Source organism: Canis lupus, chromosome 26 (genome assembly GCF_011100685.1).
Source record: "Canis lupus familiaris isolate Mischka breed German Shepherd chromosome 26, alternate assembly UU_Cfam_GSD_1.0, whole genome shotgun sequence".
NCBI classification, from domain to species: Eukaryota; Metazoa; Chordata; class Mammalia; order Carnivora; family Canidae; genus Canis; species Canis lupus.
In genome coordinates, this window is record NC_049247.1 from 11675588 (window position 1) to 11701451 (window position 25864).

The following is a 25864-nucleotide window of genomic DNA, read 5'->3' on the forward strand; positions in this document are numbered from 1 at the left end:
ACAGGGACATTCCAAGGACTTATATGAAATGCTTATCAGAATTGTCCCTCCAAAGGACACAAGGGAGAAGCATTTGCCCATCAGTTACTAGTGCCCTTTTGTTGAGGTTGCCCCATGGGGCTTAACTTTGCTACCCTTCTGGATTATGCATGTGGGAATAGCCTGCAGTTCCTTTAGCCACCCCATTCCATGCATTAGACAAGCCCCAGGGCAGAAGGGGAATAACATGCAGCACAGGCTTGGAGTTTGCTGTAGCCTTGACAAGTTTTAGAAGTGAGAGAGGACATGAGTCAGTGCACAAGAAGGATCTGATCATCAGTATGTTAGGATCATATTCGCTTGGCCGCAGTAACAAACAATCCCACATTCTTCATACTTAGCACTTTAAATGCATTATGTACTTTAATCTTCAAAACTATCCTGCAAGATAAATATTATTATCAACTTAACAGATGAGAGAACTCAGCATAGAGAGGCAACTTAATTTGCCTGACATCACTCATCTGATTGGTGGTAGGACCAAGATGCAAACCCAGAGAACAATGGCTGTAAAACCTGTGCTTTTAATAATGTGTTTGGCAGGAAGTAGGGAAGCAAAGGAGGAGCTTTAGAGGTCACAAATATTGATCTAAATTTCACTTTAAAATCATTTGTAGGGGCATCTACGTGGCTCAATGGTTGAGTGTCTGCCTTTGGCTCAGATCTGATCCCAGGGTCCTGGGATCAAGTCCCAGATCAGGCTCTCCACAGGAAGCCTGCTTCTCCCTCTGTCTATGTCTCAGCCTCTCTCTCTCTCTCTCTCTCTCCATGTATCTCATGAATTAAATAAATAAAATCTTTCTAAAAACCAGTTGTAACTATTTTTAAAATTAGAAGTTTAAAAATGTACATTAGATGTCCTTTAAATCAAGTTTTAACAAATAGAAGACATCGAAATTACGCCAGATTGGCATATTTTCTTTGGATATAGGCATAAAACATCTGCCTTGGCTGTTTAGATGAAGAGAGTCATAATCATTAGTGTAATTTGTCAAATACATCCACATTTTCGCCTTCCAGGTATGGTAGGATTACACTTGACCGCCTTCTGGTTGAGTGGGGCCCCATCACTAAGTCTGGCCAGTGAGTTATGATTTCCAGTGCAGAGCATTTAATTGCCAGTGAGAACCACCCAGCACCCTCTTTACCTCTGCTAAGGCACTGTTCTTTTTTTTTTTTTAAGATTTTATTTATTCATTCATGAGAGACAGAGAGAGAGAGAGAGAGACAGAGACACAGGCAGAGGGAGAAGCAGACTCCATGCAGGGAGCCCAACATGGGACTCAATCCTGGGTCTCCAGGATCAGGCCCTGGGCTGAAGGCGGCGCTAAACCTCTGAGCCACCCGGGCTGCCCAAGCACTGTTCTACATAGTGGCTCCTCTGTCCTTCTGGGACCAGACTAAGGACAAAGGGAAAAAGAGTCCCCAGTGGACTTACCATACATACGTATCGCAATGAAAAAAATAAACATTTGTGGTATGAAGCCACTGGGATTTGAGGGTTGTTAACTGCAGCAAAACTTACCCTGTCCTGATTCACCGGAGATTATCCTGAGATTGTGAGGTATCACTGATTGGGTTCTCCAGAACTGGATGCTGAGACAGAATTTGGGGTACCAGGGGCTAATTAGAGATCAACCACCTGTGAAAGAGAAAGAATTCAGGATAGGACAAGTTAAACTGTGCTCCTGGCCTGACAAAACTTTGGCCAGCCCAGGGAATGTCTGGGGGGAGTATTGCCTGTCAAGGTATTCCCTGTTGGAGCCAAACAGTTGGACCTTTATATTTCCTCCTTGCTCAGTCACTGGATTCAGGCTGTCCTGGGATCCTGGGTAAGATAGCCCTCCAAGGCTCACGCAGACCCCGAAGCAGCTGGCAGCTGAAGGTCATCTGCGACCCAAATTCCACATGGCTGGCCAGAACATTTTCCCTGGAGAGGGCACTGGGTGTCATATCTACATGTCTAGCGACACAGGCAAGTTATTTAAAGCTTTTATTACTTGCAACCCGTATCTGTGTGAATCAGAAAGATAAGGATTCAGATAAGGAATCTGTGTGAATCTCCGTTTTATCCAGCAGAGCTCTTGGTTGCAAAAACAGAAGTCAACCCTGGATGATTTAAGCAGAAAAAGAGTTTATTTAGTGAGCACTAGAAGTATTGGGATGGCCAGAGATTCAGGTTGGTGACTAAGCAAGCAAGGGGAAGCCATACAACTGGCCGGCTGGAGATGGTGCTGCCGGCATGGCTCAGCACTGGGCCATGGTAATTGGCTACCATTTTCCCCTTAGATGCTCCATCTTGCAACGACTGCTACAGGGAAGAAAGTGCTAGAAGGGGAGGGGACATGAGGGCTCCACTGTCCCTCCAACACCCCTCCCTCTCTCCATTTGAAGTTTAGCCTGCATGCACCACCTGATGGGAAGTACCAGGGCCCCTGTCGGCATCCTGCTTGCAAGAGAAGCCAGGAAAGCAAACCCTGGCACTCCATTTCCATGGAGGAAGGTGGTCTCTGCCTCCCTTGCAAGGCATTGAGTGAGGAGCTCCCTGGACACCGGAAGGAGGGTCAGAGACTGAGCAGGCAAAGAGAATGACAAATGTCCACTCGGCGTGTGAATCAAGTTCACATATAAATTGGGTGCTGAGACCCAGAGGTGGCTCTGATAGCCCCAACGCCGCATAAAATGTTCCTGCTGACGCTCTGAGGTTCTCTTCTGGAGTCAGGCCTCCTCTTGGCTGTAGTGAAGTAATACCCGGGCTCAGTGGTTGGGTGCACCCTGATGCGCCAGGGACGGCAGGATTCACAACCAGAATTTCTTCTGCAGGTAGGTGCAGAGAAGGCCAGAGTATCGGTGGGAGGAGGGCCAACCACTGTGCACAACCAGGAATTCCTGGAGCAGGTCTCCTGCATGGCTCCACCTGCCCACTCATTCAGCCCTCAGATACCTACCAAGCCCCAATCACATATCTGGCTCGGCCTAGACACCACAGGAGACCGACTGTGCTGGCAGGATGCTCCTGCCCAGTAGTTTCAGGTCCCTGCTCTTGGCCACAGCCCTTTTCTGGCAGTCTGGAGAAGTGCCCACGTGTCTGCACTTTGCCATCAAAGCACCTGACTTTAAAACCCTAACCCCTAACCCTGCTCATTTCCAGATGGGAGACTGCATCCAACCCCTTCCCCTCCGTCGGCTTTTGTTTCTTCCTATGCAGCATGAGGTGAATGACACTCGGGGACAACAGGAGGGGTACTGAGCTAAAACAAAGCACAGGTGCCAGGCCTGGATTTTGTTCTCCAAATATTAGTTATATTGTCATCATCTACTGGGAGGCGGGAGGAGGAGAGGCTCCGAGTCTTCATTTCCCAACCTCTGACTTCCTGCACCTTGCTGAGGATGTGCCTCATTTGTGTCACCTACGGGCAATTACCCTGAGAAACAGGGTATCAGAAAATAGTAATGATCATCATTGAGCACCTGTTACCTATCAGTCCCTCTGCCAAGCTTTGCTTAAAGTCTTACTGCTCGGGATGCCTGGGTGGCTCAGTGGTTGAGCACCTGCCTTTGGCTCAGGTCATGATCCCAGAGTCCTGGGATTAAGTCCCACATCAGGATCCCTGCAGGGAGCCTGCTTCTCCCTCTGCCTACCTCTGTGTCTCTCACGAATGAATAAATAAAATCTTTTTTTAAAAAAAAGTCTCGCTGCTCAAAATATGGTCCTCAGACCAGCAGCACTGGCATCTCTTGGTTGCTGGTTAGAAATGCAGACCCTTAAGTCCCAACCCAGACCTATTATTCCCCCCACCTGTCTGAAGATGGAGGTTTCCAAGCACTTGAGCAATCTGGGAATCCAGGCAAATCAGGTTTTGGCAGATGAGGGCAGCCCACTTAGGAAGAGATGCAGGAGGGAAAGAACAAAGGAGAAAGTGCAGAGCAACTAGTTATGTGCTGCAGGGGGCCGGATCCTTCCACCTAGAAGGAAAATCGAAAAGGAGAAGCGTAGTCCACTGAACTATGAAGAGGAAATTCAGTCCACTCAGCTGCAAGTAGCCATTTGCAATTTCAAGGAACCTGCATTTTCAAAATTCCTACTGCAAAAGTAATTATGCTCCTGATTCCAGGTTGCAGACTCGCAGGGACATAATTGCTCTTCCTGCTGGGCCTTCTACAATGAACGCCTTTGCCGCACCTACAAGTGTGCTTTGTCCCTGCAGACTCAGAAGAGAAATACTGCGCTTGACTGTCTGTGGCACACGCGCAGGTGTGCAGGGCTTTGTGATCCATAGCTGTATCTCCAGCCCGGAAGATGGTGCCCCACGCATAGCAGGCGCTCAATAAATACTTGTTTGAGAGAATGAATAAAGGATGGTCTAAACTCACAAAAACTGAGCTGTCACTGAGAAGCACTGTTTCTTGCAAGTAAGCCAGACTCAAATCAGCAAGTTTCAGGACGATCAAAATAATTTAGAGCAGCTGTTTGTAACTGCTGGTCAGGAACAAAAAAGGTCAGGCTCCCTCAGTTAATGTGTGCACGCTTGCACACACACACACACACACACACACACACACTGCAGAGCCAGAGAGTGCGGTAGGTTACTGGGCTGTACACACAATAGATTTTTTCTCTCTATGCAGTGCTAGTTATTATGACTGCACTATTATAATAACAGCCAACCAAGTATCAGAAATTGTGTTTTCTAGTTTACTGATTACTTCATATTCTAAACCCTCACATGGCAGGAGAGATGCTTGCAGGGAAAATTGTTAGCGGTGAACCCTGAACCACCTCTTTCTCCCACGCGGAATAATCTGTCTGAAGTGGGACAAATCTTGCCAATCCCCAACTGGCTTCATTAGCCTTAGAAATCAGAGAAAGCTGTCCTTTGAGAAAAGCCAGGCTGACCTGAGTGAGGGGGGCTCTGCAGGACCTCACCGTGAAGCTCTCATCTCATCCTGAGACCTGGGTTGCCCTTTTAACCAGCCCTTCATCTTTGGGGCCGGAAGCACAGACCGTTGACATCCTTTCCACCATCCTGCTTGTCTGATGGCTTAGAGCAGGATGTCTTCTGTGATCTAGTCCAAAATGTATGAACCTCCTGGTTCACAATCTATTTATTAGTATTCTCTTGTTTACTGTTGTGGATGGCAGTGTGGAAAGAGGAGAGGGGGAAGGAAGGAAGGGAGGAAGGAAGGAAGGAAAGAAGGAAGGAAGGATCTCAGATTAATTCACATTTTTCTTAGTTGGCTCTTTAGCTCAGAAAACTATATTTTCCAAGCTCCTCTGCCCTCAGGGTAGGTTTGCCCAATGGGAGCAAGAGAAAGAAGGGAGAAGAAGAGAATCCCGGGTACTTCGACCTCTCTCTCTCTGCTTCTTGTTGCATCTTTTGTGGGTCTAGTCCTTAGCACCCAACCTACTCCTCCATGATCCTACTCCTACTGAGCAGCCCTCACTCTGGTTCCAGCTCATTCCAGATGGTTCTGACATCCAGTAACATCTCCTCCTTCAGTTTCTCCAGACCTAGGGGCAGTAGCAGCTCCTCGATGCCTCTAATCTCTGAATAACATACATCACCACCCCTCATCCCATCACCTCCTCTATCACCCATGTAACCAATTCCCTGTATTAAGTTCCCTCTACTAGAGAATTCTAGGATATTTTGCTTTGTTTCATCCTGACTAGTGTGGATGGTCTCATTAACCCAATATTTTAAAATTATGATGTAAATATATATTACATCATATGTAAGTTTATATATATATTTCTGTATATACATACATCATATCATGTTGTACACCTTAAAGTAATACGTTATTTTTCATTACATTCAACAAAACAGGGAAAATTGTGATGTAGATAAGGTTCATCTGTATCATTATTCTACCTGCTTTTGACCATCTCCCACTCCCCTGAGTGCCTCACCTTCTCCCCACGGTGCCTAAACTCTGAACCTCTTCCAGTTTCCCCTCAAGTGAAACCTGTTCTCAGCTTTACCCCATTACCTAATTCTTGGTAACATGTGAACCACTGATGGCCTTCCAGTTTACCTCTTCCAGGAATCTCGGCATTTAAACTGGGAGCCAACTTTTAACACAAAGGAGTGAAGCTCTTGGGCAAATCCAAGAGAAAGCTGGAGGCAGAAATCTTTTCTGATGTCCTCACAACATGCTTCGGGGGGCAGAAGTCACTGCAGCCACCTGCAAAACGATGTCGGGCTGTATTCTGGGGAGGCAGAGCCAGCGGAGTGTGAACACAGTGGCTCAAAAATGAGTATGCAACAGAATCCCCTGGGTAGTGGGTTGTTAGAGCACAGATTGCTGGCCCCACAGGGAAGAAATTCTGGGAATTTCTGACTCAGTAGGTCTGGGGAGGGGGCTGTCCAGCGAGGCTGAAGCCGCTGATCTGGGCACCACACTCTGAGAACCACTGGTGACAATACTAACATGCACTTACTGAGGATTTATTATCGTACCCCACACTTTGAAAGGCCCTTGCAAAATTACAATTTCAATCTCACAATAGCCAATATGGACACTGAGGTACAGAGAGGCTTTAAAAAGTCTTCTACTCACGCAACTCCTGCCTGGCAGTATCAGGCTTTGCATCCAGAGGGCCAGGCTCCAAAATCTGGGATTCTAATCATTGTGCTACACTATGTCTTAGAGTCTGGGCTGTAGAAAACAGAGAGACCGGGGTTCCGGCTCTACTTCCAGCTGTGTGATGCTGAGCATATCCCTTGACCTATCTGTGCCTTGGTTTCCCCAACTGCAAAAGGGGACCCCTACAGGACCCACCGCATAGTGGTATTACCAGGATTTCATGAGTATAAGGCAGACGCAGATTCCTTACTCTGCTAACTCCTCTGGCATCTCGGCATTCGCCCCCAAATGCAGGTTCCTGGGTTCCTGGGCTTGCTGACGGTGTCCCCGTTTTCGGCCCAAGGGCTTTCTCCTGCCCTGCTGCAGCACACTCGGCCTCCCCGTCCTTCACTGGGGCAATTTGGAGGTGCATTCTGCGTGGCTTCTCAGAGGGACCGCAGGGAGACCGAGCCCCGCCTGTCCAGAGCAGTGACCCACTCGCTAACATGCTGCCCAGCCCACTTGGGCTGCTCTCACAGAACACACGAATGGGGCAGCTTAAACAGCAGGCATTTACCTCATACTTGCGCAGGCTGGAAGTCCAAGATCATGGTGCCAGCAGATTCCGTATCTGGTGAGAGCCCTCTCTGCCTGGCTTGAAGATGGCTGGCTTCTTGCAGTGTCTTCACATATAATCCATCACTGGGGCTCCCCACCCATGACCTCATCTCAACCTACCTACCCCCAAAGGCCACTTCCTATACCATCATAATGGGGGTTAGGATTTAAAGCTATGAATTGGGGGAGTGGGCACAAACATTCCATCCATCCCATACCTGTGTTCCTCTTGGCTCCCCTTCCTTCTACGTTCTGCTTCCCAGATCACCTCCCACATAAACTACCGACACCCACATCCAGATTTCGAGATTTGCTTTGGGGGAAACCCACATGAAGATAAACGAGGCTTAAAAACCATGTAAACTACTTAGCACAATGCCTGGCATGTCTAATAACAACAACAAAAAAAATAATACTAATTAAAAAAAAAAAGTTCCGGGACGCCTGGGTGGCTCAACGGTTGAGCATCTGCTTTCGGCTCAGGGTATGATCCTGGGGTCCTGGGATGAGTCCCATGTCAGGCTCCCCACAGGGAGCCTGCTTCTCCCTCTGCCTATGTCTCTGCCTCTCTCTCTGTCTCTCATGAATAAATAAATAAAATCTTTAAAAAATAAAGTTCATAGCAGCTCACAGAGAGCATTTCTTAAATGTCGGGCCATTGACACATTTTAACTCAATATGTATTCAATAAATGTAGCTGCTGTTGTTTTTATCATAATTATTATTATTCACCTCTGATCTCCCCAACCCCCCACAACAGTAATTTTTTCTTAAGTCATTTTCCTTACTTTTGCTATATTTTACGGCACCCTTCTCACTTACCTTCATATCCCATGTGGATCTGGAAATACCTCACCCACCGATTTGTTTCTACATTTATGGTTTATCTCCTTCACTCAGGGCCACGTGATGATTTTTAGACCCTCCTCCCTTCCACCATAATAACATCAAAATTAAATATTGTCATTGATGTAACTTTAAATGCTGAAACACTTATTTTTCTTTCTGTGTAGGAAAAAATTAATCGATTTTCCTGGGTTCTATAGATTGCTTTTCTTTCTGATAGGAAGAGAAAAATTAGAATATTTCTGTAGCCCTGGATGCTCTTCCTTCTGACTGTAAAGAACTGGAAACCTCACCGTGGTGCCTGGTGGGTAAGTTGGACCTCCCTGGACCCATCACAAGCCCCCTGAGGACAGGAATCGCATCTGCCCCCTCTTCTGGCGCGGCTCCCAGTGGCGAGCCCAGCCCCACAGGGGGAACTGGGGGCCCATCCTGGAAACCCCCAGCTGGATGGGGCTGTGGTGAAGCATCATGGGAGGCACAATGCAAATACGGCCTCCAGGCCCCACCCCCCAGCCTAGCTGCTTTATGGAGGGCAAAGCCTGAAGCTGTCACCCTGATCCTGTCCCTTGGGCCTGACCCCAGGTGTTGAAGAGCAAGCCTCATGCCCTGAACCTCTAGAGCACATGCTCTGCCCTGTCCCAGCAAGGACGGAGCTGCTGCACTGACCCTCGCCCTCCTTCCCCGCTGAGCCCCTGGTAGACCTGTTGATGGGGCTTTCATTTCCCTGACCCTGGGGTCATCTGTTTTCAGAACGTGAAATATGGCCGCCTGGCCCAGGACAGAAGCCAGGGAGATAAGCGCCAGGGAGGAGCCTCCCGTCCAACAAGCCGTGACTAATGATGATTGGGGTGCGTGTGGCGGCGCAGAATTTATTTGGCTCCTGGTTACCTGTGGCTTAACTCTTTGTGGGATCTGACACCCCAGCCCAGAGGTCCCCAGTTTTCCCACCCACGTGGGTTCAGAATCTTGTTCTCCCAAGCTCGGGCCGATGTGTAGTAGGCATTCAATAGGTATTTGTGGTCAGGATCAGGGAAGGAGAGAGGAAGGGAGAAAAGGACGAAAAAAAGATGAGCATATATCCCCTGTCCTGGAGCCTTCAGCATAATAAAATGAGCTGCCGTCTGTCGTGTGCTTACCAGTGGCCAGGCCCTGATGCTAAACCATCTACATGCATCATCTCATTTAATTCTCCCAAATCTATCAAGCACATATCATCACACAAGCCCATGTAGGCCCCAGGGAAGTCGAGACTTGTGTATTATTTTGTATGTGCATTTGATGGATGAGGGAGTGCCCTGAGCTCAGAGCCACTGAGTGACTTGCCGGGAAGTGGCAAAGCCAAGTTTCGAATTGAGACTTGGTCTTCCTGGCTTCCCCTCTGGAGTTCTTAGCTGCTGTGCCAAACTGTCTTCTGGTGAAAACTCTGGAGTGGTTCTACCTATTTTTTTTGTGTGTGATTTTATTTATTTATTTTTATTTATTTTTTATTTTTTTTTGTTTTGTTTAATTTTTATTTACTTATGATAGAGAGAGAGAGAGGCAGAGACACAGGCAGAGGGAGAAGCAGGCTCCATGCACCGGGAGCCTGATGTGGGATTCGATCCCGGGTCTCCAGGATCGCGCCCTGGGCCAAAGGAAGGCGCTAAACCACTGCGCCACCCAGGGATCCCCTGGTTCTACCTATTGCATCAATCAGGGTTGTTGTATTTTTCTTTGCAACAGACAACCTCAAAATGCGAGAGGTGTACAACATTTATTTTTACACTAGTGGGTCTACAGGTTGGCTGTGGCTTGGCTGATCCAGACGAAGCTTGGTTGGGTCAGGCTGGATGCCAGGCTGCTATTGGGCTCAGGTTTTCTCTCCAGGGGTTCATTCTAGGGGCTTGGGCTGAAGGAGCAGTGGCTACGTGGGACATGCCTTCTCACCAGCGGAGCCCAGAGAAACAAGCCAACCAAGCAGACCCATCTAAATAAAGCCTTTGCTCTGCCCACACCCCCAGCATCCTACTGGCCAAAGCAAGGTGCGTGATCAAAGTCAAGGAGTAAGACATTTGTTCATCCCACTGTCTTGAGGCCAGGGCGAGAGGTGAAGAATTCTATAGTTTTACAATATCGAGCGAGTGAAGAATGGGAGATAGCCAATCTGCATACGTATGAAATGTGCACATGCAAGGGACCGTAGATGAAGTGGGAGGTATGAAACACAAAACACGTGGTATAACCCTTGCCATCCTAACTTCCCAGTCTGTTTTTATGTACAGATGTCAATAGAGCCAAGCTTGAGAAATCCTGATCTAGTAAGCCATGAACCCAACTGGGTATCCGGGGAGTCTGGTAAAATAATGGATTCCAGCAGCCCCAGTAGAGAAGATCTGATTCAGAAGGGCTGGAGTGTGGCCTTGGAATCTGTATTTCTGACTAGCCATTTAGAAAATTTTGATTCACTAATCAGAGCTCAGGGGCTGCTGCTTTAGGTCTGCCCCACGCCCACACGGGAACCCCAAATCAAAGATGACTTTAGAATTTGAACAGAACCATCTTCCATGGAGTGCTTCCTAATGTCCCCCTATCCAGAAATCCAGAGCCTTGCTTCCAAACCCCACACACAGTTCACTGTGTTTGCCCACAAATAGAATCTCTAAATGGCAACGTACAGTTCCTCTGGCTCCTCTGCCTTTCACTTTTAAAACCAGGAGGAATTTGAGGAAAATGTAATCCATATGCCTCAGAATCATTTACACTTAAATCATGAAAGTACTGCCATGGTTTTTAAGAGCTATTTGATGTCCAAAACACCTTATGAGGATTTTAAAAATAAGCTTCTTAAAGTCTCTTTTTACTTACAGTTGGATTTTGCCCTGGGTAAGTGAATTCAAATGATATGAAGCTGGGGGTAGGGTGGCTGCCAGAAACCCCATGAACCTAAGGGAAATCTGACACTCAACAGATCAGGTCTTCCGCTCTCACCTAAAGCATCCTTGACATGCATCCATTTCATGCAATAAAATCGATCTTATTTTCCCAACAATTATGGATTCAAACAGTCACTCACTTAGGTCTTTAGACATCCTCCTTCTCATTTTGCTTCTCTGGGCTCCTCAGGTTCCATATTTAAACCATTTGACTCATTGTAAATGGAGATCCATTGCCTTCTTCCAGTGGGTTTGCTTATATCTAAATAGCAGCTCTGCCACCAACATCACATTTCACTCTTCTCTCTCCACCCCAGGGACACCCAGGTGGGAGGCCAAATTCTAGAAGTGGTCATAGGCTCGCTCACGGCACAGGTGGGCCTGCCCATTTGGAAAAGAGATTTGGCAAAATATCTCATCTGAGGCATGTTTATCCACAACAATTCTGCTCTCAAGAATCTAGTCCAAGGAAATAATTCTGAGTGCGGAGCAATACATAGCTACACCTGGAAATATTCCGCACCACTTATGATAGAGAAAAACTGAAAACAACCAGCAGAGTAATAATAGCAAAATGTTTCATGAAATGATCATTTCTCTGCTTAATGCCCACGTCAACACTGGTGGGTATTAAAGCTGCAGGAAAGGAAAAGAGAATGATCTCTGTTTGTCATGGAAAAGCAGATGAATTATAGATGCTTCAGGAAATTCTTAAGAATGTGTTGGAGTGAATTGGGCAAAGGGACGATGGAAAGACATTCCAGCCGTGTGGGATAACATAAGCCGGAGCAGATAGGGGAGTGGGAGTGCAAGTCATTCCATGTGGGGGGAGCTCAAGTTCCAGGTGGGGAGGTGGGTACACTGAGGTTGGAGAAGTAGCAGAGGCCAGAGGGTGGAGGTCTCTATGGCCACTTTGAGCAGCTTGGACTTCAGCCTGAGGGCTGTATGGAGCCACTGAAGGTGTCTGAGCAGGGAAGGGGCATGGTCAGGCTACACTTTTACAAGATGGCTGTGGCCACAGCGCGGAGGGTAGACTGGAAGAGCTAGGCAGGTGGCTGGGAGTCTTAGCTGCGGCTTTTTAAGTAGTGCCCACAAGGGAGGCTGAACCGACTGGACAGGTTAGAATGCATCCATTCAACAATCCTTCACTATGTTATCAAAGGAGGTGTGATTCATTGGCGATCTGCCTAGAAGGGGCTGTGGCAGAAGCCAATGATGATAGGACATGGGGGAGCGAGGAAGTGCAATGGAATGACCCCGGGTTTCTGGTTCAGACCGTTGGGTGGATACTGGTGTTATTTGCTGAGCTAGAGGGAAAGGAGGTTGGCACCAGGTTGAGAGAGAGAGAGGTGGGTCCAATTGGGGGCCAGGTGGGCCCAGATGGAGATGCTCAGCCAAAAGCTGGGTGTTAGGGGTACCTGGGTGGCTCAGCAGTTGAACATCTGCCTTCGGCTCTGCGTGTGATCCCGGGGTCCTGGTGTCAAGTCCCACATTGGGCTCCCGGCAGGGAACCTGCTTCTCCCTCTGCCTGCGTCTCTGCCTCTCTCCCCGTGTCTCTCATGGATAAATAAATAAAATCATAAAAAAAAAATCTGGGTGTTAGAGTCTGCAACCTGGGGACAGGTACAGGCTTAGAGACATGGCTGGGAGTGTTGGCAGCATTTTGGTGGTGTTGAAAACCACATGGGGAATGAGATCACCAGGTTGGGGTGGGCTTCGTGCTGAGTGAGAAGGACAGGGCCAAGGACACCCTAGGAAAGGTATGTATCAAAAGTTTAACAGAGAAAGTCTGCAGGTACCTTGAAAAGAGGGCGGGGGCTTTCAATGAGAGGTGCTAAGCAGATGCTGCTGGCTTACTAGCCATATGTGTGTAGGGTAACCTCTGAGGACCACACAGTGGGGAGAAAAGAGTAGCAGAGATAAGTGGGGGAAGGGTCTAGAAAGAACGTGCAGGTATAGGTGGGGCGGTGTCCATGGGAGAGAAGGAGCAGGGCAGGGGATTATAGCAGAGAAGGAGCCTCTGAGGGGTTAGGGAGGAAACAGAACACAGGGGAAATAGGGTTTATAAATGAAGGAGCAAGACAGAAAAAGGAAAAGAGGAGGATCTTAAAGAAAGTGAGGGACCCAGGACCCAGGACCCAGGAGCTTCTGGGTTCCCCTCTGCCAGGAAGGGTTGGGAGCAGAGCACAAAGTCCAGTTCAGCCCTCTGATTTGGGGTGAGGGGTCCCCTGGAACCTGATAGGAGAGCACTGGGTGGGGAGTAAGCACAGGCCGAGGATGAAGCCCTCCTGCCCTCCCCGCCTCATATCCCAACCCTAATGACCTCAGATCTTCAGAAGGGCTGACATGTGGGACATGCTGTGGGCTGACTCCAGGTGGCCCAGAAACAGCAGACAGGGTTGGACTTTAAAAAGAAAGAATTTTTTTCAGGATGCCTGGATAGCTCAGTAGTTGAGCGTCTGCCTTCAGCTCAGGGAGTGATCCCAGGGTTCTGGGATCGAGTCCCACATCAGGCTCCCGGCATGGAGCCTGCTTCTCCCTCTGCCTGTGTCTCTGCCTCTCTCTGTGTGTCTCTCATGAATAAATAAATAGAATCTTTTAAAAAAATAAAATATAAAGAAAGAGTTTTTTAAAGATTTTTTTATTTGAGAGAGAGCGAGAGATGCATGAGCTGAGTGAGGGCCAGAGGGAGAAGCAGAGTCCCCACTGAGCAGGGAGCTTAATGTGGGGCTCTATCCTGGGGCTCCAGAGTCATGACCTGAGCCAAAGGCAGATGTTTAACTGACTGAGCCACCTGGGTGCTCCTAAAGAAACAACAACTTTAAAGATGCCTCATGGTGACCTGGAAAGGACAGCTTCGGTGGTAGTGAGTGCCTCGTTCCTGGAGGAATTCAAGCTGATGCTGGGTAAGCACCGAGGTAAGGCTGTCGTGGAGTGGGCTCCATGGCACCTGAGGGCACAATCTACCTGGTTTTTTCATCTCATAGCAGGGTCCTTAATATGTAGTGAGCACTCAATCAATATTAGTGATTACAATCATCACTATCATTAAAGTGTTCAACCTAACATGCCCGGTAGACTTCATAATTACGCGCGGTGGGAACTTAACCTTCACAATGCAAGTCCTGCCGCTCACTCCTGCAGGCAAAAGGGCAATGCCAAAAGCATGCTGATTTTCCAAGAGTCTGGAAATCCAGACTATATTATAGGTGAAATTTTAAAATATCAGTTCCAAGACACGTTTAACATTGTGCAGACCAGCTGTCTCTATGGCCCCCCCTTGGTGGCATCCGAGCTAAGGTATAGGTGGGGCGGTGTCCATGTCTCTGGTCTGTGCATTTTCCACCCACCAGCTGTGTGACCTCAGGTAAGTTACTTAACCTCTCTGTGCCTCGATGTCCTTAGCCGTGAAATGGCATACTAATACTTAGCCCACAGAGTTCTTGTGCGGCTTAAATTAGTGGATGCAATCAAAGCCCCTGTGTGGTGTCCCACACATGGTAAGACTTAGTAAGTGATAATTGTTGTTACTGTTCCTGATTTTTCCTGTGTTCAACTCATGCTTTATGTTCCAGGCAGAAGGATTTCATGGCAAATGGCCCACCTGCACCCCATGCTGCGATCTGGTCTTTTTCCAGCACGTTGCCCTGGGATCTTGGCCGGCAGCTTCTTCCTATTACAGGCGTGCCGAGTGATTGCTGGCTTTATACGTACCTGGTGACAACTCTAACCTGGCTGCTGGGGTTTAGGGAGGGGCGGCAAAATCAGCATGAAGGAGGCTGTTTGGGAAGAGCTGAGTGCTGAAATCTTAGTCCCAGGAAGGTGGAGACAGGAGAAGAGAAAGGGGCCATCGAGGATCCCAGCGGCTCCCGGAGCGGGGGCTCCACACTAGCAGGGTTTTGCTTCTGGTAATCTGCGGGGTTGGGGGGGTTGGTGGGTGGGTATGTCAAGTACTTTCTGGCTCCTGTAGGAACTCACATTTGCATGTGTGTAGGAGCCTCCAGGAAATTATGTTAAAATGTAGATGCTGGGGATACCTAGATGGCTCAGTGGTTGAGCATCTGCCTTTGGCTCAGGTCCTGATCCCCTGGTCCCACATCAGGCTCCCGGGATCCCCACAGGAGCCTGCTTCTCCCTCTGCCTATGTCTCTGCCTCTGTGTCTCTCATGAATAAATAAATAAGATCTTTAAAAAAATGTAGATGTTGATTCTCTAGGTCTGGGCTGGGGCACAAGACTCTGCATTTCTAGAGCCCCCGGTGCTGCTGCTACTCCTGGTCCAGGGACCACACTTGAAGCAGGACACTAAGCACATCGCAGCCTCTGGTCTAACTCTGAGGGAGCCCAAGAAAAGGCGGGGCCTGGAGAGGAAATGTTCCCTGAGCAGAAGTGCTTCTGGTGGCAAGAGCACCAGGCTTCGCTACGCGATCCAGAAAGGATAAGGATAACGCAAGGAATATTCTCACCTCCGTAGGAAACAGAAGCTGAGAAAGTCAAGTCACAGGGCCCAGGCAGCTGGAAAGGAGCAGAGCTGGGATTCAAATTCTGTCTCTAAGCTTCTGGAACCATGTTCTAAACTAAAAGCCTTTTCTTGTTTCTACCTGGCTCACGTATGTTTTCTCAATACTTCTTCCTCCCTCCCTTCTCCTCTTCCTTCTTCCATTAGGTGGCCACACACACAGTCTTTATTTTAGGAGTTCCTAGCCTGGGATCAGTGGGCTCATAAACCCCTTAAAGTTAGATGCAAAATTTTGTGTAAATGTGTGTTTTTCCCAAGGAGCAGGTCCATAGATTTTTCAGATTCTCTAAGGAACCCATGAACAGAAAAAAGGAAAATCCCCTGCTGTATACCTCCCCTCTCTCTCTGTTCCCCCCCTTGCCAACTCCCTTCCATTCTCTCTTCCTCCTCCCCACTCCTCTGGAAGGGGCCGGTTTCACCCAGAGGTAATATGGTGAAGCTGGGAGACGGGCTGTGGGGAGAGGAGCCTCCCTCCCTGGACAGTGTCCTCTCTTGGGAACTGTGGCTGCCGGGATCAGGGTTAAGGACAGGGAAAAAGCATCTTTCTGATGTTTCCTTGGCTTGGCCAGTAACCTGCCTGGACAACCATGCTGCATCATCCATGTTCGTGGGAGCAGCACCCCCTTCCTGGCTTCTTCTACCCCCATCTTGTGCTTGGGCAATGAGAAGCCTAATCTCATTCTAAGTGAATCTCCAAACATGGGAAGTCAGGGACACAGAGGGCTCTTGGGCGCACTCATTTTTGCCCTTGACTTTGCTGCTTGGGGAAACTGAGGCTCAGGCATGCGAAGGGGTATATTTGGCCTGCAGCCGGTAGTGGTAGAGCTGGGTCAAAGTCCAGCCACCCGAGTGGCAGCCCAGAGCTGTCTCCACCTTTGTAAGTTCAGTCTTTGCTCAAACATACCCGGATTATGCTTTGTGACCAGGGATGGAGACAGATCCACCGTCAATCCTGGCTAGAACCCGGAAGATCTCAATGTCGCGAGCTGCTTCTAATGTCTGCCTTTAAAAGCAAAAAGCCCCAGAGCTCTTTCTCCAGTGTCACCCAGTGGACAGTCGGCAGGCTTTATCTGCCAGCACTTAAAAAAGAAAAAAGAAAGAAAGAAAGAAAGCTTTGCTGCTGAAGAAGAATCTGAGGCCCCCGGAATCTTAACAAGGCAGCTCTGTTTCTTATCATCTTCAAAAAGCCTTTATTAAGCCTCTCTGGGCTCATGTGGCCAAGCAAGCACTTTACAGAATCAGATCAATCAGCAGTCCGTCAGCAAACGTGTATAGTGCACCTACTGTGGGGAAGCTGGCAATGTGGGGGGTAGCGGGCTATGCAGGCATGACCTCTGACCTCATGTTAGGGATGCCCAGGGCCTGTATTGCCTGAGACACCATCTAATCCCAGTTAGGATGGGACAGGCAGTGAGCCTTGTCAGAAGGTAGAAGAAGAAGCTGCCTCCTTTCAGAAGGCAAAAAAAAAAAGGTAAAGAATCCAGTTTCTGGGCAATGAACACCCTGGACATCCCTCCAGTGGGAGGATGACGTCTTTGGCATCTTTGGCTCTCTGGGGTATCTTGGGCATAAGGTTTCCCCAGCACACACCAGAAGCTGTGGGTATTGAAGCTGCATCATGAGCGTGTTTTGATTCTACATAAGATGTGTGTCAGGTGCTGGGCATAGTGACCAATGCACAGTAGGGGTAAGGGAAATGGTTACTCTTAGTAGTAGTAGTAGCATTTTTATAATTATTATCATTTCCAACCCAAGGACATTAGTAAAACCATCCAACGTCTGCAGGTGCAGCACGTGGATCCCAGTCCTTCTGGGAGGTCTCTCTCCCACTTGAGTGAACACATCCGCTTTGGTTCTGCCAAAGCGAAGAGTCTGATTTCGAGGCAGCGAGTGAGTGCGTGGAACATCATCCTCTTCCCTTTGTTGTTCTGGTCAATCCCCAGTAACAGACATCCCTTGTCTTTCTCACTTCACCCGACGTGGCAGCTCTGTGCAGGTTAGAGAGCTCTGGGTGGGTGGAAGTCAAGTCAGGAGACACTTGGGTTTGGGTCCCTCTTTGGTACTTCCTCACTGTCTTAACATAGACTCCTTTCTCTCCCTCCATCCCATCTGTAAAGCAAGGACACGTCGCTGGTGGGCAACACTTGTTCGTGTGGATAGCAAAGTGCACTGACAATCACAGCCTTCCCAGGCTTGGCCAACAATGCCAGGTGTGGGGGACTGCTTTCTGACTTTTGAAAGTTTGTCATTAAACTCAGTGACTGTGGGACTCAGGCTGAGGAAACACTTCTGTCCCCACTGGAACCTGACTTCAAGAAAATGAAGATTCCAACAAAAGGCAGTTTTAAAAATATATATATGATTTTTAAAGATGGGGAAAAGAATTTTTGAAGTTGGTCAGACCTGGGATTTGAATCTTAGTTTTGCCACTTACTGGCTGTGTGTCAGGAAACTTCTCGATGCTTTATGTACACAGAGTTAATCTAAATTTCTTGTCAATAGTGATGTCGCTATTATTGCTGGCCTCATTGTCTCTCTGAAGAAATGGAGGGGTCCAGGAAAGTTCAGAACCTGGCCCAGGACCATCTACTTCCTCAGTGAGAGAATCAAGCTCCAAGCTCAGGTGGTCTAGAAGCTGTTCCCCTCTGACATGATTGGTGGGTTGGCTGCTATACTGGCCTGTCTACTCAAGACCAGGAAGACTCACTATAAAAACAAGCTGTAGATCAGCAAGGCTAGTGTGTGTCCCAGCTCCACATTGACTAGATGGATGACCTCTGACAGTCTACTTAACTTCTCCGTGTCTCAGTTTCTTCTTCTGTAAAATGGATCCTCACAGGATCCTTATGAGGATTGAAGACATAGCAGAACTTGTACAGGTAGGAGGATTCCTTCCATCTTTCCTTCCTTCCTTCCTTCCTTCCTTCCTTCCTTCCTTCCTTCCTTCCTTCCAGCCATTCATGCATTCACCCATATACCTACCTACCAACCCTCCATCTATCCACCCACCTATCCACACCTCCACCCATCCATCTACCCATCTACACATTCATCTATCCATCCACACATCCATCCATTTACCCATCTTCCATCCATCCATCCATCCTACACATCCACCCATCCATCCATATATTTTTCACATCCATCCAATCATCCATCAACCCACCCACCTATCTATCCATGCACCCATTTGCCCACCCATCCACCCACCCATCTGTTCATCCATCCTTCCATCCATCCTCTCCTGTTCTTTACTTTTGTTCCTGATCTATGGGTCTATGGTCCTGATCTCCACACTTTCCTGTTTTGAACTCCAAGTTCACCCCAGGAGCCCAAGAACAACTTTTCGGAAATAGGTCCCCACAGCTCCTCAGGACATGGCTGACACTGTTCTACCAGTCCTTAATCTAAACACCCTTAGGAACCACCCAGTCCCAATGTCCAGGACCCACCACCATTTCCAGGTTTTTGGCTCAGGCCTCCATGGCTTCTGTGGATTCCCTCACTCAGTCCTGGATTCTTCTGCACTTCTTCCAAACCTCTGGCCATTCCTTTCACCTCCCCTGTGTGGGATATTTTTTTCTGGTCATTCCTTGGCTGCTAATGTTCCTCAGGCATCTATCTTGGCCCTGATGACCTTCTCATTATATTTATTGGGCCCGGATGGTTCCCACCACTTTCCTTGACACCTGTGCTGGAGTATTCCCATCTGCTCCCTGGGTCTACTCTTCACCCTGTTCACTGCCCCTGCTCTGTGATCCAGAAGCTGGCCTGCATGGATGTATCAGTGGGCTCCCTTGTCCTCTGGCTTCAGACTTGGGGGCACCAGCAGGAAACCGAAGACTGGGTACTCATTCCCTGCTCCCTCCTTGCTGGGCTGTGGGCTGGCTGCACCTCTCTTCCTTGGCCACAGCTCTTATCAGATCCTGGTAACCGCACCCCCTTTGCCCTCACAGCCTTGGGGTGGTGTGATGTCAGCTTGATGGGTCAACTTGGCTGGGCTGTGGTACCCTGTTATTCAATCCCATTCAATCCTACTACCCTGGATGTGAAGATACTGTGTAGACGTGGTTGACAAACATCTACAATGAGTCAGCTTTAAGTAAAGAATATTACCCTCCATGATGTGGGTGAGCCTTGTCCAATCTCTTGAAAGGCTTTAAAAGCAAAATTCCCTGAAAAGGAAGAAATTCTGTCTCAAGACTGCAGCAACACTCCTCCCCAAGAGTTTCCAGCCTGCCTTACAGATTTCGGATTTATCAGCCCCCATGACAGTACAAGCCAATACCTGAAATTAAAAATGTAAAAAAAATTAAAAATATATATGCACATATATGTATATGTTTTAATTTTAAATTATTAATCCATTTTAATTAATATATGTATGTGTGTATTATGCATATATGTCTATACATTTATAATGATATCTACATCACCTACTGGTTCTGTTTCTCTGGAGGACCTGACTGGTATAGGTGGTGAAGGCTCCCCAGTGTTATTAGCCCCAGGGGGCTCCTCCACCCTTGTGTGAGGGCCCCTTCCTGCTCACAGTCTTATAAATAGTCCCTAAGGACTTCACAGGCCTGCCTGATACTCCATCCATTTGGAGACAAGCCCCAAGGCTGTACTTCCAGCTCAGACCTCACATCTTCAGCCTTGAACTTGGTTGATCTCTCCCCCTAAATGTCCTGCAAATATCTAGAGCTCCAAACACCCCAAACAAAGCCAATCATTCTCTTCCTGGTGCCCAGTCAGGAATCAGGCACCCCGCACCACCACCCCTCAATCCACCACCACTCATCCATACTCCCTGCCCAGCAAACAGCGGATGTAACTGGCCATCCAGCACATATTTCCTGAATGCCTGCTGCGGACCCGGCATCATTTTCGATCTGAGCATCTGGTGATGGACAAGGAAGCCAAGGAATCCGGATATTCTGCTCACAGAAACAGAAAGTAAACAAGTGAATGAGCAGAGAGTGACAAGGACTCTAAATAAAAGAATAAAGCAAAACCAGAGTACAGTAAGGTATGGAGGGGCTACTTCCGGAGGGGCAGAGTGCCAAGGAAGCCTCTTTGAGGAGGTGACATTTGACCAGGGAGGAGTCCTGAAGGAAGCAAAGGAGGGAGTGAACCATTGTTGTATATAAGGGAAGAGCAGTTCCAAGTGGTGAGAACAGCACATGCAAAGGTCCTGAGGCAGGACCAAGCTTTGTGACCTGGGGGAGGGATGAGAGGACCCACGTGGTGGAGTCAGAGAGAGGTCAGTGGAGGAGCAGTGAATGCACCTTCCCTCTCCTTGCTGTTGCTCCTGGCTCCTGTCCTTACTGTCTCTCTCTCTCAGATTGCTGTGGTGGCTCCTATTTGACCTCTCCTGCCCCCTCTGCCCCAGGCCCTCCTCCACAACTGAAGTGATTGGATTGATCACATCACTGCCCTACTTGAAAACATCTGACGTCCTCCTAATGAAGCCCAAACTCTGCAAAGAAACTCACAAAGATCATCTTGACCCAGGTCCGTGGCCCGCCCTCCTGATCTCAGTTGCCTGAAACCCCTTCCTCCTTGTTAGTAGTGTTCACCAGCCACCAGGGGACTTCTTCTCATCCCCCATGCTCACCATACTCCCTGGTGCCTTTACACCTTTGCCTATGCTACTCCCCTTGGCTGGAAGTCCTCCCCATTGGCTTGCTCCAGACCTCAGCTCAGATGTCCTCTCCTCCAGGAGGCTTTCCACTAACCAGCCCCTGAGTCAGAAGCCCCCCACACCGGGTTTCCACGGCTCCCAGTATTGCCCCATCAGAGCCCATTTTCACTGTATGAATATATTTCATCTTTTTGAGGACAGTGATTATGCCAATGATGACTGAATCCCCAGCACTAAGCACATGCCTGACACCTAGTAGATACTCAGAACATATTGATAAAATAAAAGGTTAAAGAAAACTGAGGGGGATCCCTGGGTGGCTCAGTGGTTTAGCACTGCCTTTGGCCCAGGGTGTGATCCTGGAGACTCGGGATCGAGTCCCATGTCGGGCTCCTGCATGGAGCCTTCTTCTCCCTCTGCCTGTCTCTCTCTCTCTCTCTCTCTCTCTCTCTCTCTCTCTCTCATTCTGTGTGTGTCTCATGAATAAATGAATAAAATCTTAAAAAAAGGAAAAGAAAACTGAGGGATGGGCTCTGAGGGATGCAGAAAAGGTAGAAGAGTCTGTCTTTCCCCAACAATCTAACGATGCACCTGGAGGAAGGAGATTCACTCACACACAAAACCACAGGCCCTTAAGGCTAAGCTGAGTGGGGAGATCGAAATGGCGGGGGGCGGGGGGGGGGCAGCACGGGGAAGGCTGGAGCATTTAGTGGCTTATATTTAGGAGAGGAGACAGGCACTAGAGTGACACCTCGGTGAATGAATAGGGTTGGTGTGGGTGCAGACGAGGAAGCCCTATAGCTGGTAGTCTGGGCAGAAAAATGGCACCAACGATGATAAGACTGAGGCTGAGCAGAGTCCCTGGGCCAAAGGAAATCTGCTGGAGAACAAAAAAGGAAGTGCCATCTAACAAGATGACAAGGGTTCCAAGAAGTCAAAAGAAGACATGGTTAAGAGCAAAATCTCTGGAGTCAGACCTAGGTTCAAATTCTGCCTTCATCCTTTGGAAACCATTTGACCTTGAACAAGTCACTTCAACCTTTTTGGGTCTCAGTCTTCTCATCTATAAAATGGAGATCATGAAGACTAAGCTTCAGGATCCCCTCACTGTCACAGGCTCCTTCAGAACTCTGGGTGGGGCCCCTAGAGATGTTTTCACTCAGTCATAGGGCTTGGGGAAAAAGGGTAATCTCATATTTTTTTTTCTCAAAGAGGGCCCCCTAATTGAATAAGCTTCATGCCCCCACTGCCCACCTGGGTACCCTTCAGAGTTTCCCGGGCATTAAATAGAATCACGTGCCTGAAGCCTTTAGAGCAGCACTTGGTACACAGTGGGTGCTCAATAAGTGTTAGTCATCATGGTAATCAGTACATCCTCATTATATTCCTGAGGGTGTTTTGAGGCAAACAGAAGAAGCAGACTCCAGCAAATGGGTGAAGAGACAGAGTGAGAATTTCTGGCAGTGCCTGGGAGCGGCAGGAAGGCTGGCCCAGCAGGCCCAGGACCCCGCAACAGCAAAGGGCGCTATCTGGACAGTGGGAGGGGTCCTGCCTCTCATCCCTGCAGGCTGTGTTCAACAACATCATTCCCTTTTATGAGTTTACTTTTCCCTCTCTGAAGAGGAGTGTTCCAGTCCTTGCAGATAAGACAAATAGGTCTGCCTTAAATATTTCTATTACTTAAAAGTTCATAAATCTATTGGTTTAAAACTGTCAGCACTATGGGAAAATCCTGAGACGGAGCCACGCTTATCACCAGGAGAGGAATTTGCCCAAAGCGGGGGCAGGATGCTAAATGAAAGATGGTGGCAGTGCCCAGAAATGACCAGCATCTTCGGCCCCACACAGGACTCTGGTCCTCTCAAGAAACACCTTAAATTCTGGCCAAAGAGCCAGATGTCCTGTGAGGCTAGTCCGTGGCATGTGGCCCTCGCCAATTCTCGAATCCCTGTGTCCCACATGAGTTGACAGTGGGACCAGATGCCCACCCACCCTCCAACCCAGAGTGACTCTGTGCTCGGGGAAATAAAAAGTACTCTCTACTTTCCTGCAGAGTGCTCAGGAAGTCTCAGATGAGAAGCGAAGGGGCTGGGGCTCAGGCAATGCCTCTCCTGGCGGTGAGGAGGAGCCCTGCTGGGTAGCACTTGCCAGTTTCCATGGCCACGGCTGACCCCACTGAACACAGCTGGCAGAGATGCTAAGGGACACCCCACTGCGTGGGATCTCCATGTACAGCTTCAACAAGGGAGGAAGCCTTATGTCCTGAGTCTGCATTACCTGAAGTCCTAAAGATTTTAACAGGTGGCTGTTGCAAATTGCTACAAACCAGTTCTGCACAACACCGCTTCCAGGTCCTGCTTGGGCACACGAGTGTGAACACCGGCACTGGTACTTTCCGAGTGCGTGACCTTAGGCAACTTAATTAGTTCAGTTGGGTCATCACCGAGCTGACACTCAGATAGAACTTGCTGCAAGCCAGGCACTCTTCAAAGCCCTTGATGGATCTTTGCGAGAACCGTAGGAGGTAGACGCTGTTATTATTCCCTGTTTGCAGATGGAGAAACTGAGGCACAGAAGGATCCTGTGACTTGTTCAAGCAAGATCCTGGAGCTGGCAAGTGGCAGGGCGAGGATTTGAATGCGGGCTGCCCGGCTCAGCTGGGTGTTCTAACGGCTGCCCCCGCTGCCTCTGTACGCTGCTGGGCCGAGCCCCCGTCTCTGCCTGTGACATGCAGATGCCACTAAGGGTCTCCCGGGGTGGACGTCAGGACATAAACATTAAATGAGCTCCTGCAAGGGGCCCACTGGCATGCCACCTGGCCCACAGAAGCCCCAAGCTCCTTTTGGGCAGGCATCCCCGTGGGTGAGGGCCGGGTCTGTCAGAGCAAAGGGGGAAGGCCGGGCCACAGGACATCAGCCGCTGTGAGGAACACCGATGAATCCTCAGCTGTCTTCCTATCCTTACCCAGGCTTCGGGCACCCCACCTCTTATCTATATTCACTGGGCGAAAGTATGCTCTCTCCCCGCAGAGAAACCTCGGTGTGCAGCACTGGCCGATCCGCAGAATGAAGCCGAAGTTTGAAACTTCCAGAAGTTTCCAAATCCTGCCATCGGACTCACTGGATGCCATGAACTGAGCTGTTCCTGAACAGCCTTCCGAGGTTTGCCTTGAGGAGGGAGGGCTCATTTCTGCCCAAATAGCTGCCGTTCACTGTCTGGGGAGAACAAGCTGGGCTGCAGAAGATGCTGGGGGCCTCCCAACTGCCCCCTGCGACCTCGGGCTGGCAAGCCTCCCTTTGCCCCCCACCTGCCTTCGCTCTGCCTCTGCTCTCAGAGGCGGTGCCCAAGGCCCAAGCTCCTTCATCCTCTGGCTTCCTGTTGGATTTTGCCAACAGGAGCCAGATAGAAGAGGGAGGGAGGGGAAGAAAGCTGGGTCTCCCCTGGGTCCTTCCGTGCCAGCCCTCCGTGGGTTGGCAGTGGCTGTGTTCCTCTGCCGAAGGCCGTGGCTCTTTCCCGGCAGTGCTCTCTCATAAGCTCCTGTTCTCAGCAGGCTCTGGAAACCTCTCTGTCACCTGCTCCATCCCTGTTAGCTCCCTGAACCCAGCCTCCACCTCTGCAAAGTAACCTCTTCATTCAACTCTCTTTTACTGCTTCTCGGTGTGCATCTCTTTCCAGCACATAAAACCCCTTCCCGAACCTCAGTTTCTCCATCCATGAAATGGGCTCTCTGTGTCCCAGTCCACCTTGCAGAGGTTACCTCGAGGGCAAAGCCAAACCTAGATGGGAAAATACTCTGGGGAAAACAAAAGTTCAAAGTGCCACCCAGGAGCCAGGCATTCGTGTTATTAATAAAAGCCAGATAGGTCTCTTCGGTTTGCCTCTGCCTCCCTCCTCGGCGCCCCCCTCCCCTCCCACGCCCCCTGACCTCCTGTCCGTGTCTCGGCCTTGACAGCCTCCTCCCTTGCTCCACGTTCCCACTAAAGCCCTGTGCCCTTCCCCCGCTTGCTCTGCACCTCCGTGTCTGCCGGAGGATGAAGTGCCCAGCTAATATAAGCGTGTTTACATTAAAATATAAGGACAATTACACCAGCCGATCTAATAGTCGGCTCTGTATATGTTACCAAGTACTTAGGGCTCTCTTTTGGAAAGCCATTATGCCCATGTGATTCCCCTCAAAGCCTTTCTTGAGGATTTTGTTTTGACAGGAGGACATTAAGGGGTTGAAACTGATAGCATAAGCACACCACTTACACACTTTGATCATATCGGCCCATAATTCTGCTAGAGAAAGTCTTGTATATATTAGGAAGGAAATTAATTTTATGGCTGCTGTGGCTTTGCTGGTTAATGGCCCAGCAAGTCGACCGGCCCCAGAAGGCGAGCCATGGGAGGCGGACTCACTGCTCTGCCTCCCAGGCTCCCTGTGCTCACGGAGGATGATCCACAAGGGGAAGACCATCCAGCAGGCACTCTCCAGCAAGAGCCCCTGAGGCGCAGGACACAGGACATGGGTGGCTGCCACCTGTCCCCTCTGACCTCGCTTCTCTCCAGGGTTGTCCCAGCTGAGATGCGCCTGGGGCACTCACTACAAGATGCGGGTCTGGGTCCAAGCCCAGAGCACCCTTCACAAGCTACTGGCCTTGGGAGGAATTCAAATACCAGAGCGCGGGAGCCCAGGACAGTGAAGCCCGATTGTGCATTTACGTACACAGGAAAC